General features: G+C 42.4%; 1 pseudogene; it reads right to left on the bottom strand.

Moving 5' to 3' along the window:
• Positions 1–1,676: 1,676 nt before the first annotated feature.
• Positions 1,677–3,155, bottom strand: LOC139561035 (uncharacterized; annotated as a pseudogene).
• Positions 3,156–13,126: the final 9,971 nt, after the last annotated feature.

Genomic DNA, 13,126 nt, shown 5'->3' with positions numbered 1-13,126 from the left:
ACCCCGGTTAACCAGGTAGGCGCCCAGGTAGGACACCAGGTGGCGTCCTACCAGGGGGTACTGTCACACACTGACCTCTGCCTGCCCTTGACCTGTCGTTTCCCTGCCCCTTGTTTGAGTTATAAACTTTTGTTCCTTTCAAAACTGTCTACATCTGGGTCTTCTCCTGAACCTTGACATTCCGACAGTAATATGTTGCTGAATCTGAGAGCTGCATGTCTGAGATCCATAGGTGTTTATTCCTTTGTCACTTTGCACTGAAAATGAGGGTTGCCTTTAAATTCATTGTGGAATGTAGCGTTATTGACAAAAGTTGTCATGAGCTGAGGATTGTCAACCAAGGTTTGCTTGAACCACAAGAAGTGCCGTGACAAGTTTCCTTCATGGAAGCAGTGCAAAGTCACTGTGTCTCCTATGTTGGCTGACACAAGGCGCATGGCTGTGGATTGTACCGCAGCTAGAATACACACAAGGACACATATTAATTATATCAATAAAGTACCTGGGTGTCTTCAAATGTAGGGAGTGCACCCTATATGCACAGAAATATAAAAGTTGGACCTACCCATCTCCCTGAGAAGTGGAAATATCAGGCAGAGTGTGATGATCATCTTTGAAGTTGTCATCCTCTTTACTAACTGTGTCTTGAGTGGAAGAAGTCTACCCATTTGGTGATTGGTTGAACTGGGCGCTTTGTATGCCTTATACAGCCCACCATGGTCTTCACATGTAAACTGAGAATCACCTACTGTATATAATCAATGCTAAAAGTGGACCAATGATAATACTTTGCAACAACTGGCTAGATGAAAGCTGTCTAATATTCTGTTATAACTCTTATCTGGATAGATAGTCTGTGTAACAACAATTCAAAAATCCAACCTTTTTTTCCATTTTGGCAATCATACTTTACCACCTTAATTACCATCACAGGTTTTACATTTCTTTAAATAGGTATTTTCATGTAGTTAGTACTTTTTATTTTTAAGCATACATTATATGTACCTGTATGCTCTTATCAGTTGTGTGCCTTAGATATCTTTGGTTCCACCACATGCAGCAGTTACTGTTCTCCTAATGACCTATAGGAGGACTGTTATTCATAGAACATGACTTGATACTTATATACAGGATGAATAGGGCTGTTGCATAATGAGTGTATACGGGGGTAACACCTACAGGATGAAGCAAGTGTATGTAACACTGAAATGTAACACCTGAGTAGGGGTCAGAGGTGTACCTGAGTGGGTAGGGCTCTTGGCTGTAGCCTGATGCACCTTCTACTCTACACTCTGTAAACTAATGATTACAGTTCAAGAATTGATAAAACCTATGATCTTGTAAGTGATAAGATACTGTGTTAGTCTACATGGCATGCAGTATGTCAGGGGAACTGTGTTTCTAATTGTGATGGGTGTGAACAACGACTAAAGAGAGTAACTGACTGACACCACATAGACATCCTGCTGAAAACCACAGAGTGGGTGCAAGTTCAGCAGGCCTGTCCAAAGCGTAGATATGGCCTCGTCTTATGCTCACAGTAGACCAAAATGTCCAGGTACCTTTGAACAGCTCACTGAATGCATGATATGTCGGTGGGTTTAGCATGGTAACAGTAGGTTGTCTCTGCAGAAGCAATCTGGGAAAGGAGGAAGAAGTCAATTTCAGTTAGTATCAGTTGTTTAAATTCATATTTATATAGAAAAAGAAGGTACATACACAGGGATTTCAGGAAAGCAAATCAATTAACATACAACTTTTTAGGCAAGGTCACAGACCATTAATATTAAATACTCAATATGATCAACTCAGCAATCTCAATAAATATCGTAAATTACAACGCATAAGTGATGATCTCCAGCAGTTATTGCAAAACCTATCTATTTCCTGATGAGGTAAATGATGAAGATTGTCAGACAGCAGAGGAGAACTCCAGTTCTTATGATGGAGAGAAGGACCAGGATTTTCATCACTGGATAATGGTCAAATTCAATGTTCAGCTTGGTCCCGTTCCAAAACAGTATCACTCCACATGAGGCCACACCACAGTAGTAAGTCCCAACATCAGAGAGGCTGAGATTCCTCTTGGGGGGGGGGGGTTGTAGACACAGCTCTGTGTAGGAGACCCAGCCTCAGGGCTCTTCTCATACTGATCACTCCTGTCTCCATGGGTGTAAATGATTCCTGGATGGGATTATCCTGAGCCATGTCTGAACCAATAGACACTGTGTTCTCCTGCATAGGTCTCAGTGTCTATTGTACAATTCAGAGTCAGAGTCTCCTGGCTGGACTGACTCAGACAGCTGCTGTACAACCATGGTGTTTCTGGACCCTGAACCTGACAAAAAGGTTTTCACGTCAGTAAATGTGTTTCCTATTTTGTGTCCTAACTCAACATTTCTTGAAAACAACAGTAACGTCTGATTTAATGAAGACATTGTATATCCAAAACGTAACGTGCAAATATGATCAAGATTGTACTTGCAGGACATTCTTTTCTTGTCATTTTCTTTCTAAATTCAGATTTTGTACCTTTAACAGTAAGATCCTTCTCCAAATTCCACCTTGTTGGAATAAGAAGACCCACAGTAAAATGTTGCTGAATGTGAGAGCTGCATGTCTGAGATACTTAGGTGTTTTATTCCTTTGCCACATTGCACTGAGAAGCGAGAGTTTCCTTTAAATGCATTGTAGAATGTAGCATTATTGTCATACTTGTAAAAAGTTGAGCTGAGGATTGTCACCCAAGGTTTGCTTGAACCACAAGAAGTGCCGTGACAAGTTTCCTTCATGGAAGCAGTGCAAAGTCACTGTGTCTCCTATGTTGGCTGACACAAGGTGCATGGCTGAGGATTGTACCGCAACTAGAATACACACAAAGACAAATATGAATTGCATCAATACATTTCCTTGGTGTCTTCAAATTTAGGGTGTACACCCTATAAGCACAGAAATATTAACATTTTTGACCTACCCATCTCCCTGAGAAGTGGAAATGTCAGGCAGAGTGTGAGAATCATCTTTGAAGTTGTCATCCTCTTTACTAACTGTGTCTTGAGTGGAAGAAGTCTACACAAGTAGACAACACTTCAACAGTGGGCGGTTTGGTGACTGGTTGAGCTGGATGCGCAATTTTTGTTGATGCCTTCGTTGATGCCATGGTCTTCACAGGTAAACTGAGAATCACTTACTGTGTATAATCAATGCTAAAAGTGGACCAATGCTCGTCATTTGCAACAACTGGCTGGATGAAAGCTGTCTAATATTCTGTTAAAACTCTTATCTGGATAGATAGTCTGTGTAAGAACAATTCAAATATCATCCAACAACCATTTTTATTTTTTGGCAATCATACTTTACCACCTGAATTACCATCACAGGTTTTACATTTCTTTCAATAGGTATTTTCATGTAGATAGTACTTTTTATTTTTAAGCATACATTATATGTAACTGTATGCTCTTGGTATCAAAATCAGTTGTTTGCCTGAAATGTCTTTAGCCCCACCACATGCAGCAGTTATGTTTCTACTGATGACCTATAGGAGGACTGATATACATAGAACCTGACTTGATACTGTACGTACAGGATGAACACGGCGGGAGCATTATGAGTGTATAAGGGGGAAACACCTACAGGATGAAGCAACTCTATTTTAAGCAGTGCTGGAAAAAGTACCCAATTGCCATACTTGAGTAAAAGTACAGATACCTAAATAGAAAAGGACTCAAGTAAAGGTGAAAGCCATCCAGTAAAATACTACTTGAGTAAAAGTCTAAAAGTATTTGGTTCTAAATATGCGTAAGTTTCAAAAGTAAATGTAATTGCTAAAATATACTTAAGTATCAAAGGAAAAGTATAAATAATTTCAAATTCCTTGTGTTAAGCCAACCAGACGGCACCCTTTATTTTTTTTTATTTTTTTACATTTACGGATAGTCAGGGGTTCACTCCAACACTCAGACATCATTTACAAGCACTGCATTTATATTTAGTGAATCTGCCAGATGAGAGGCAATAAGGATGACCACGTGTTCTCTTGATATGTGCGTGAGTTGGACCTTTTTCCTGTCCTACTAAGCATTCATCATGTAACAAGTACTTTTGGGTGTTAGGGAAAACGAATGGAGTAAAAAGTATATTATTTTCTTTAGGAATGTAGTTTAAGTAAAAGTAAAAGTTTTAAAAAACATAAAAAGGTAAGTAAAGTACAGATATCCCAAAAAACGACTTAAGTAGTACTTTAAAGTATTTTTTACTTAAGTACTTTACACCACTGATTTCATGTCAGTCTTACTTTCACTATCATTCACCGAAACATTAAGTGTCACACCTGAGAGTTTAGTAGGAGTCAGGGTTTGTAACTGGGTGGGTAGGGCTCTTGGCTGTTGCCTGGATACACCTTCTACTCTACACTCTGTCAACTAATGACTACAGTTCAATAATTTATAAAACTTATGATCTTGTAAGTGATAAGATACTGTATTAGTCTACATGACATACAGTATATCAGTGGAGTTGTGTTTCAAATTGTCATGGGAGTGAACAACGACGAAAAAGAGTAAATGACTGACACCATATAGACATCCAGCTGGAACCACATAGTGAGTGAAAGGTCAACCAGGCCTATACAAAGCAAAGAGACGGCCTTGTCTTGAGCTCACAGCTCAAGGTTGTCTCTGCAGAAGCCCTGTGGACAGACATTCATGCAGACACACTTTATGTACAGAACCCAAGACATGGAAGGTGCATCCTGTACACAGGGATTTTAGGAGAACAGTTCAATCAATTAACACATACAGTATAATGAAGGATGATGATGATCAATTGAATTAGAAGTCACAGGCTAATATTTTTTTTAAAGCAAAATGAGTAAATAAGCAATCTCTATAAATCATAATTTACAAAGTATAGTGATGATACAGTATCTCCTACTTTACTCCAAAACCCATCTATAATCTATTGACCCCGTTCTTAGCTTTATCTATTTCCTGGTGAGGTAGATGATGTTCAGACAGCAGAGCAGAACTGCAGTTCTTATGATGGAGAGAAGGACCAGGATTTCCATCTGTGGATCAACGTCACAATATGAAATAATACAATTGCTCTTTAAATGACATAGACTGATCAGGGGAAAGCTATGATCCCTTACTGATGTCACTTGTTAAATCCACTTCAATCAGGGTAGACTAAGGGGAGGAGACAGGTTAAAGAAGGATTTTTAGGCCTTAAGATAATTGAGACATGAATTGTGTGATTCAGAGGGTGATTAGGAAAGACAAAAGATGTAAGTGCCTTTGAACGGGGTATGGTGGTGGGTGCCAGGCGCATCGGTTTGTGTCAAGATTTGTGCTTTTCACACTCAACAATTTCCTATGTGTATCAAGAATGGTCCACCACCCAAAGGACATCCGGCCAACTTGACACAACTGTGGGAAGCATTGGAGTCAACATGGGCCAGCATCCCTGTGGAAGGCTTTCGACACCTTCTAGAGTCCATGCAGAGAAGAATTGAGGCTGTTCTGAGGGCAAAAGGGGCGGGGGGGGGGGGGGGGGGTGCGCATCTAAATATTAGGAAGGTGTTCCTAATATTTGGTATACTCAGTGTATACTGTATCACTCCACTATATTGCTATGGGCGGTAGCCGATACTGCAAATCAATAATTAAACTACATTGCCAAAGGTATGTGGACACCTGTTTGTCAAATATCTAATTCCAAAATCATGGCCATTATTATTGAGTTGGTGACCCCTTTGATGCTATAACAGCTTCCACACTTCTGGGAAGGCTTTCCACTAGATGTTGGAACATTGCTGCTTGGACTTGCTTCCATTCAGCCACAAGAGCATTATTGAAGTTTGGTAATCTGATGTTGGGCGATTAGGCCTGGCTCGCAGTCGGCGTTCCAATTCCTCTCAAAGCTGTTTGATGGGGTTGAGATCAGATCTCTGTGCAGGCCAGTCAAGTTCTTCCACACAACTATCTCGAAAAACAATTTCTGTATGGACATCTTTTTGTGCACATTGGCATTGTCATGCTGAAATAGGAAAGGGCCTTCCCCAAACTTTTGCCACAAAGTTGGAAGCACAGAATAATCTAGAATGTTATTGTATGCTGTAGCGTTAAGATTTCCCTTCACTGGAACTAAAGGACCTAGCCCGAACCATGACAAACAGACTCGGACCATTTTTCCTCCTCCACAAAACTTTACAGTTGGCACTATAAATTGGGGCATTTAGCGTTCTCCTGGCATCCGCCAAACGCAGTTTAGTCCGTTGGAATGCCAGATAGTGAAGCGTGGTTAATCACTACAGAGCACGTGTTTCCAGTGTTCCAGAGTCCAATGGCTGCAAGCTTTACACAACTCCAGCCGAAGCGTGGCATGAAAATCCATTACATGAAGTTCCCGACGAACAGTTCTTGGGCTAACGTCGGGTGCTGACTGCTTCCAGAGGCCGTTTGGAACTCGGTAGTGAGTGTTGCAACTGAGGACAGACGATTTTTAAGCACTATGCGCATCAGCACCTGGCGGTCCCGTTCTGTGAGCTTGTGTGGCCTACCACACAGCGGCTGAGCATTGTTGCTCCTAGATGTTTCAACTTCACAATAACAGCACTTACAGTGGATCGAGCCAGCTCTAACAGGGGAGAAATTTGACTAACTGACTTGTTGGAAAGGTGGCATCCAATGACGGTGCCACGTTGAAAGTCACTGAGATCTTTAGTAAGGCTCAGTGGCTGAAATAGCCAAATCCATTCATTTGAAAGGCTGTTGTGGTTCATTTCTTTACTATCAAATGAGGAGAGACAAACTTATCACACAAGTCAGAGTTATACTTAAACTAAATATTGAATCACTTATTAATAAGGGAGCAGGTCAATACAATGCAAACATATAAAGTGAATCGATTGAGTGCTCTACGATAATGATGGCTGGTCATGGCTGGTCGACGATTCACAATCAAATGATTCGTTGACAGCCCTGAGACAAAAGTACAAAGGTATTTTATAGCCAAGATGCACCTTTTTCAACCTACATGACAAACAATAGCTATATAGAATGGGTCACAAGGTTAAGATTTGTATGAAAGATATAATACATAGCATCTGCTGGGTCAACAGTTTTCATTGTATAGACCAGTGTCTGTCTCTCCGACTCCAAACTGGAACCATCTCTCCCTGGTACCATATATAACAGAAACATTAACTCATGCTCTGGAATGCTCTTCAGGTTTTATCACCCAAAAGACATTGTAAATCTCCTGTCAGTGTTATCTCCCAGAGGCCCATCTTCAGTAGAACACACACACAATAGTTATAAGAATACTCTATTCTGTTGCATAACACAACCATTTGATGCAATAGAAGAATTATAAAATAATCTTGCATTTGTTCCACCATACTGTCCACATACTTTTGTATATATAGTGTATGTACAAGAGTGAACATGAGAAGTGTAAACACCTACACAATGAAACAAGTACATGTCAGTCTTCCATTCCTTGTATATCATTCACAGAAACATTCACTAAGTGTAACACCTGATAGTGCATGCCTGATTGGATACCCCAGCCACTCAGCTAATGTGACACACTTTATCTAGTCTGTTTTACTCTGTGGTTAGTGTGGTTCTAAAAGGAAGCAATTTATCAGAAGGAGGATCCTCCTCTATTGGTCTCATTCAGACAGAGGAACCTGCATTAGTTTTTGTGCTTCACAAGACATGTCTGTTTGAGAATGTACTGAAAGTTCTTCCATGACATCATCACAAATTGCCCCTCCCCCCTGGACTACAAGTTAGAATAGATGGTGCTGCATCATACATGAGGTGCTTAACTTAGAGGGTTCAGATAGGGTTCATTAGCAGTTATTTGTGGTTTGTAACTGATTTCAGATAACTAAATATATATTTCAGTCAGTTTAATAAATAACTGTTTTGTTGTGGCTGTAAGCTGTCAGGGGCAACATGAACAACAAGTAAAGACAGTGAGAACAACAGTGATACCACACAGACATCCTGCTGAAAACCACATAGAGACACAGAGATCAGGTAGGAGGATCCTGTGTGCACAAAGCCAGCAGGCCCACCTGACCAAAGCGTAGATATGGACTTGTCTTGGGCTTAGAGAAGACTGCAGAGTTCCTGTGAACTTGTTGTGTGGGGGTGGGTGTGATTGACATGCTATCAACACAACTAAAAGAGGACAACACATTGCAGAGGAGAGATGATTTGAATAAATAGGTTGTCTCCCATACCTATTCAACTACTCCCTGGAACTCAATACAAAACTAGACACAAACACGAGTCATTGTCTTCGTCATATAGAGACCCATTTTTTGCCCATTTCATTTTGAATGATTGTGTTGCTCCTCCTGGTAACTAAGCTACACTTTATAATAACTTAGTTGATGTTAGTAGTAATAATCTAGTGATGATGACTACCTAGCCTGTTTGATACAAGTGACTCTATGATTCTGAAATGGATTTATAACATGATACAGATGTGTAATATGTAAGTAATAAATGTATATATTACCTTGTTATAGATTCTTCACAGCCACACAGTGTCTTTGTTGGGCCTTTGTTGACAGATATTATGACTACACACATCAACTATCACAGGATAGTACGTTTTCAACGATTCTTTATAAAATTTGTAAACAATTTGAACATTTTCTTGACTTCTAAAAGTTGCTGTGACTCTACTGGTGAAGCTGCCACAGGGGACTTCCATAAACACTGCTGCTCCCTATTGAAAGATAAATGAATTGCAATCCTGCAATTTGGAATTATACGTTAAGATTTTGTCAACGGTTTCTGAAAACGGCCAAATCACAATGTGCAATTTGAACAATATACTGTTCAAATTATAATATTTGTATTTTTAGTTCAGGCTTTTCTCATGAAGAGAGTGAGTTGTGCTCTTAGTGACATGGTTGTTTGTGGTTTAGATGCAACGAGGTGTGTGTAGAGAGCACGTGGTGAGGACTGACAGTCATTGCTGGGGGTTAGAGATGAATTTAGCTGAGTGTTAAATCTATGTAGAGTATTCAGAACACCACAGAGATGTTTTCAGGATACAGCTAAAAAAGAGTTTGAGACAAACTAAAACACCAGTCAATAGATGCATATTCACAGTGCATTATGCAACCGAATATAGCTTTGTTACATTGAGCATCAGCCTAATATGGTTGTTGCAAACTGAATCTGTGGATGAAATTTAAGAACAGAGAAAAATATCAAATCAAACAATATCTCTATATGAAAGCAGTTGAACGTTTAATTCGATCTAAAAGGCACAACAGTATCAATGTTAAAAGGAGCTTGACAGAATACAAGTAATTGTAACCTACAATGAAAAGCCATAGTTATACATACAGTGTAGAAAACACAATGTCAATGCAGGTTATTAAAGAGCAAAGGTCTACGTTTCTGTCCATGTTTTGTCGTCTCACCCCAGAGTAAACAGTGTCTCTCTCCATGGCGACCTTCTGTCTCCGGGCGTTTACTTTCTTGTGGCGTCATGGATTGTGTCAGCATCTTGATCCTGAGAGGAATAACAAAAATAAGTGTTCATCAGACAAAAGTATTTATAGTGCAACAACACCTATAGGTAAATGCCTATATTCATATTTGAATGAAGAAAAAATACATTGAATCAGCAGCAGCTGGACAAGTGTTATGTCTGTCTTCCTGGTTATGAGAACTGGGGACTGAAGTAGTACTTGACTGAGGGGTACGTTCCTGTAGACGAACACATGGTGGAATCATCATCGTCATCATCATCATCATACAATGAATTAACCCATTTTCATGACTAAAACATTTAACGTATACTGCACCAACAGTTTAAGCAGATCAAATATCAAATCAAATTGTATTTGTCACATGCACCGAATACACTGTAGACCTTACAGTGAATGCTTACTTACAAGCCCTAACAAACAATGCAGTTTAAAAAATTAAATAAAAAATGTAAAAATACCTAAAAGAAAGTAAGAATAAGAAATAACAGTAACAAATAATTAAAGAGCAACAGTAAAATAACAATAGTGAGGCTATATACAGGGGCTACCAGTACAGAGTAAATGTGAGGCGGCACCAGTTAGACTTGGTAATTGAGGTAGTATGGACATAAAGGTAGAGTTATTAAAGTGACTATGCATAGATAATAACAGAGAGTAGCAGCAGTATAAAAAAAGGGGGGGGGGGTTGGGGAGGAGGTGGCTGGAGGAGGGGGCAATGCAAATAGTCTGGGTAGCCATTTGATTTGATGTTCCGGAGACTTATGGCTTTTGGGTAGAAGCTGTTTAGAAGCCTCTTGGACCTAGACTTGGCGCTCCGGTACCGCTTGCCATGCGGTAGCAGAGAGAACAGTCTATGACTAGGGTGGCTGGAGTCTTTGCAATTCTTAGGGCCTTCCTCTGACACCGCCTGATATAGAGGTACTGGATGGCAGGAAGCTTGGCCCCAGTGATGTACTGGGCCGTACGCACTACCCTCTGTAGTGCCTTGTGGTTGAAGGCCGAGCAGTTGGCATACCAGGCAGTGATGCAACCAGTCAGGATGCTCTCGATGGTGCAGCTGTAGTACATTTTGAAGATCTGAGGACCAATGCCAAATCTTTTCAGTCTCCTGAGGGGAAATAGGTTTTGTTGTGCCCTCTTTACGACTGTCTTAGTGTGCATGGACAATGTTAGTTTGTTGGTGATGTGGATGCCAAGGAAATTCAAGCTCTCAACCTGGTCCGCCACTACTGTCCTGGCACCACACGGCAAGGTCTCTGACCTCCTCCCTGTAGGCTGTCGTCGTTGTCGGTCATCAGGCCTACCACTGTTGTGTCATCTGCAAACTTAATGATGGTGTTGGAGTCATGCCTGTCCGAGCAGTCATGAGTGAACAGGGAGTGTAGGAGGAGACTGACCACGCACCTATGAGGGCCCCCCCCGTGTTGAAGATCAGCGTGGCGGATGTGTTGTTACCTAACCTTACCACCTGGGGGTGGCCCATCAGGAAGTCCAGGATCCAGATGCAGAGGGAGGTGTTTAGTCCCAGGGTCCTTAGCTTAGTGATGAGCTTTGAGGGCACTATGGTGTTGAACGCTGAGCTGTAGTCAATGAATAGCATTCCTTTTGTCCAGGTGGGAAAGAGCATTGTGGAGTGCAATAGAGATTGCATCATCTTTGGATCTGTTAGGGCTGTATGCAAAGTGGAGTGGGTCTAGGGCAGGGCTGCCCAACCGTCTTCCTGGAGATGTACTGTCCTGTAGGTTTTCAGTCCAACCCTAATTTAACATATGTGTGTCCTGCATGTCTCTCCAGCCTGGTGAGTCCTGTGCCTTCTCCCAGAGCCAGGCCTCCTGTGTGTCTCTCCATTCCAGTGATGATCCATGGCACGAAGCCTCCAGTGATGATCCATGGGAAGAAGCCTCCAGTGATGATCCATGGCACGAAGCCTCCAGTGATAATCCATGGCAAGAAGCCTCCAGTGATAATCCATGGCACGAAGCCTCCAGTGATAATCCATGGCACGAAGCCTCCAGTGATTATCCATGGCACGAAGCCTCCAGTGATGATCCATGGCACGAAGCCTCCAGTGATGATCCATGGCACGAAGCCTCCAGTGATAATCCATGGCACGAAGCCTCCAGTGATGATCCATGGCACGAAGCCTCCAGTGATGATCCATGGCACGAAGCCTCCAGTGATGATCCATGGCACGAAGCCTCCAGTGATGATCCATGGCACGAAGCCTCCAGTGATGATCCATGGCACGAGGCCTCCATCGACGCCCTCTAGTCCGGAGCCTCCAGCGACGTCCTCTAGTCCGGAGCCTCCAGCGACGCCCTCTAGTCCGGAGCCTCCAGCGACGCCCTCTAGTCCGGAGCCTCCAGCGTCGCCCTCTAGTCCGGAGCCTCCAGCGTCGCCCTCTAGTGCGGAACCTCCAGCGACGCCCTCTATTCCGGAGCATCCAGCGACGCCCTCTATTCCGGAGCCTCCAGCGTGTCCGCTGGAGGCTCCTTCTCCTGTCCGGAGAAGCCAGAGTCTCCCTCCTGTCCAGAGCAGCCAGAGTCTCCCTCCTGTCCGGAGCAGCCAGAGTCGCCCTCCTGTCCGGAGCAGCCAGAGTCACCCTCCTGTCCGGGGTCGGCGGTAAGGGTCCCCGCTCCAGAGGCGCCACCTAAGTGGGCCAAGACTAAGGTGGAGCGGGGTCCACGTCCCGCACCAGAGCCGCTACCGCGGTGAAATGCCCACCCAGACCCTCCCCTACAGGTTCAGGTTTTGCGGCCGGAGTCCGCACCTTTGGGGGGGGGGGGGGGGGGGTACTGTCACGCCCTGACCGTAGAGATCCTTTTTATGTCTCTATTTTGGTTGGTAAGGGCGTGAGTTTGGGTGGGCATTCTATGTCTGGTGTTCAATGTTGTCAATTTCTTTGTGTTTGGCCGTGTGTGGTTCTCAATCAGAGGCAGCTGTCTATCGTTGTCTCTGATTGAGAACCAAATTTAGGTAGCCTGTTTTCCCACTTTGAGTTGTGGGTGATTGTTTTCTGTTTAGTGTATGTCACCTTGCAGAACTGTTCGTTTATCGTTTTTGTTGTTTTGTTCTAGTATTCGTATTCATTAAAAGGAATTATGAATACTTACCACGCTGCACCTTGGTCTTCTCCTTCTCCTCTATACGACGATCGTTACAGTGGTGAGTAATCGCTGTTCTGATGTCCAGAAACAATTTTTGGTCAGAAGAGACGGTAGCATTAACATTTTGTACAAAATAATTTAAAAAACAAGTTACATACAACGCAAAAAAACAAAATAAATAACACAGTTGGTTAGGAACATGTAAAACGTCAGCCATCCTCTCCGGCACCATTCTATATATATTGTGGGCAATGATAACGCTTACCTCTGCACAGCAAAGATGTATTCTTGGTCATCTTATACATAACACAACCAAGGACAATGATGAGGATGACACAAAGAGCCAACGCTACACCCAGACAGTACACCAAGAGAACCTGGTCCTCCTTACAACCATCTGTGGAAATACAGACAGTGATAGAGGAGATTCAGGAAATGTTGTTCAACCATACAAGCAATTTACTCACAGCAATGTGAAAGTATGTTTGAG

The sequence above is a fragment of the Salvelinus alpinus genome, chromosome 31 (assembly GCF_045679555.1).
Source record: "Salvelinus alpinus chromosome 31, SLU_Salpinus.1, whole genome shotgun sequence".
Lineage (NCBI taxonomy): Eukaryota > Metazoa > Chordata > Actinopteri > Salmoniformes > Salmonidae > Salvelinus > Salvelinus alpinus.
Note: the sequence above shows the minus strand (reverse complement) of the source record. Positions and strands in the feature narration are given on the sequence as shown.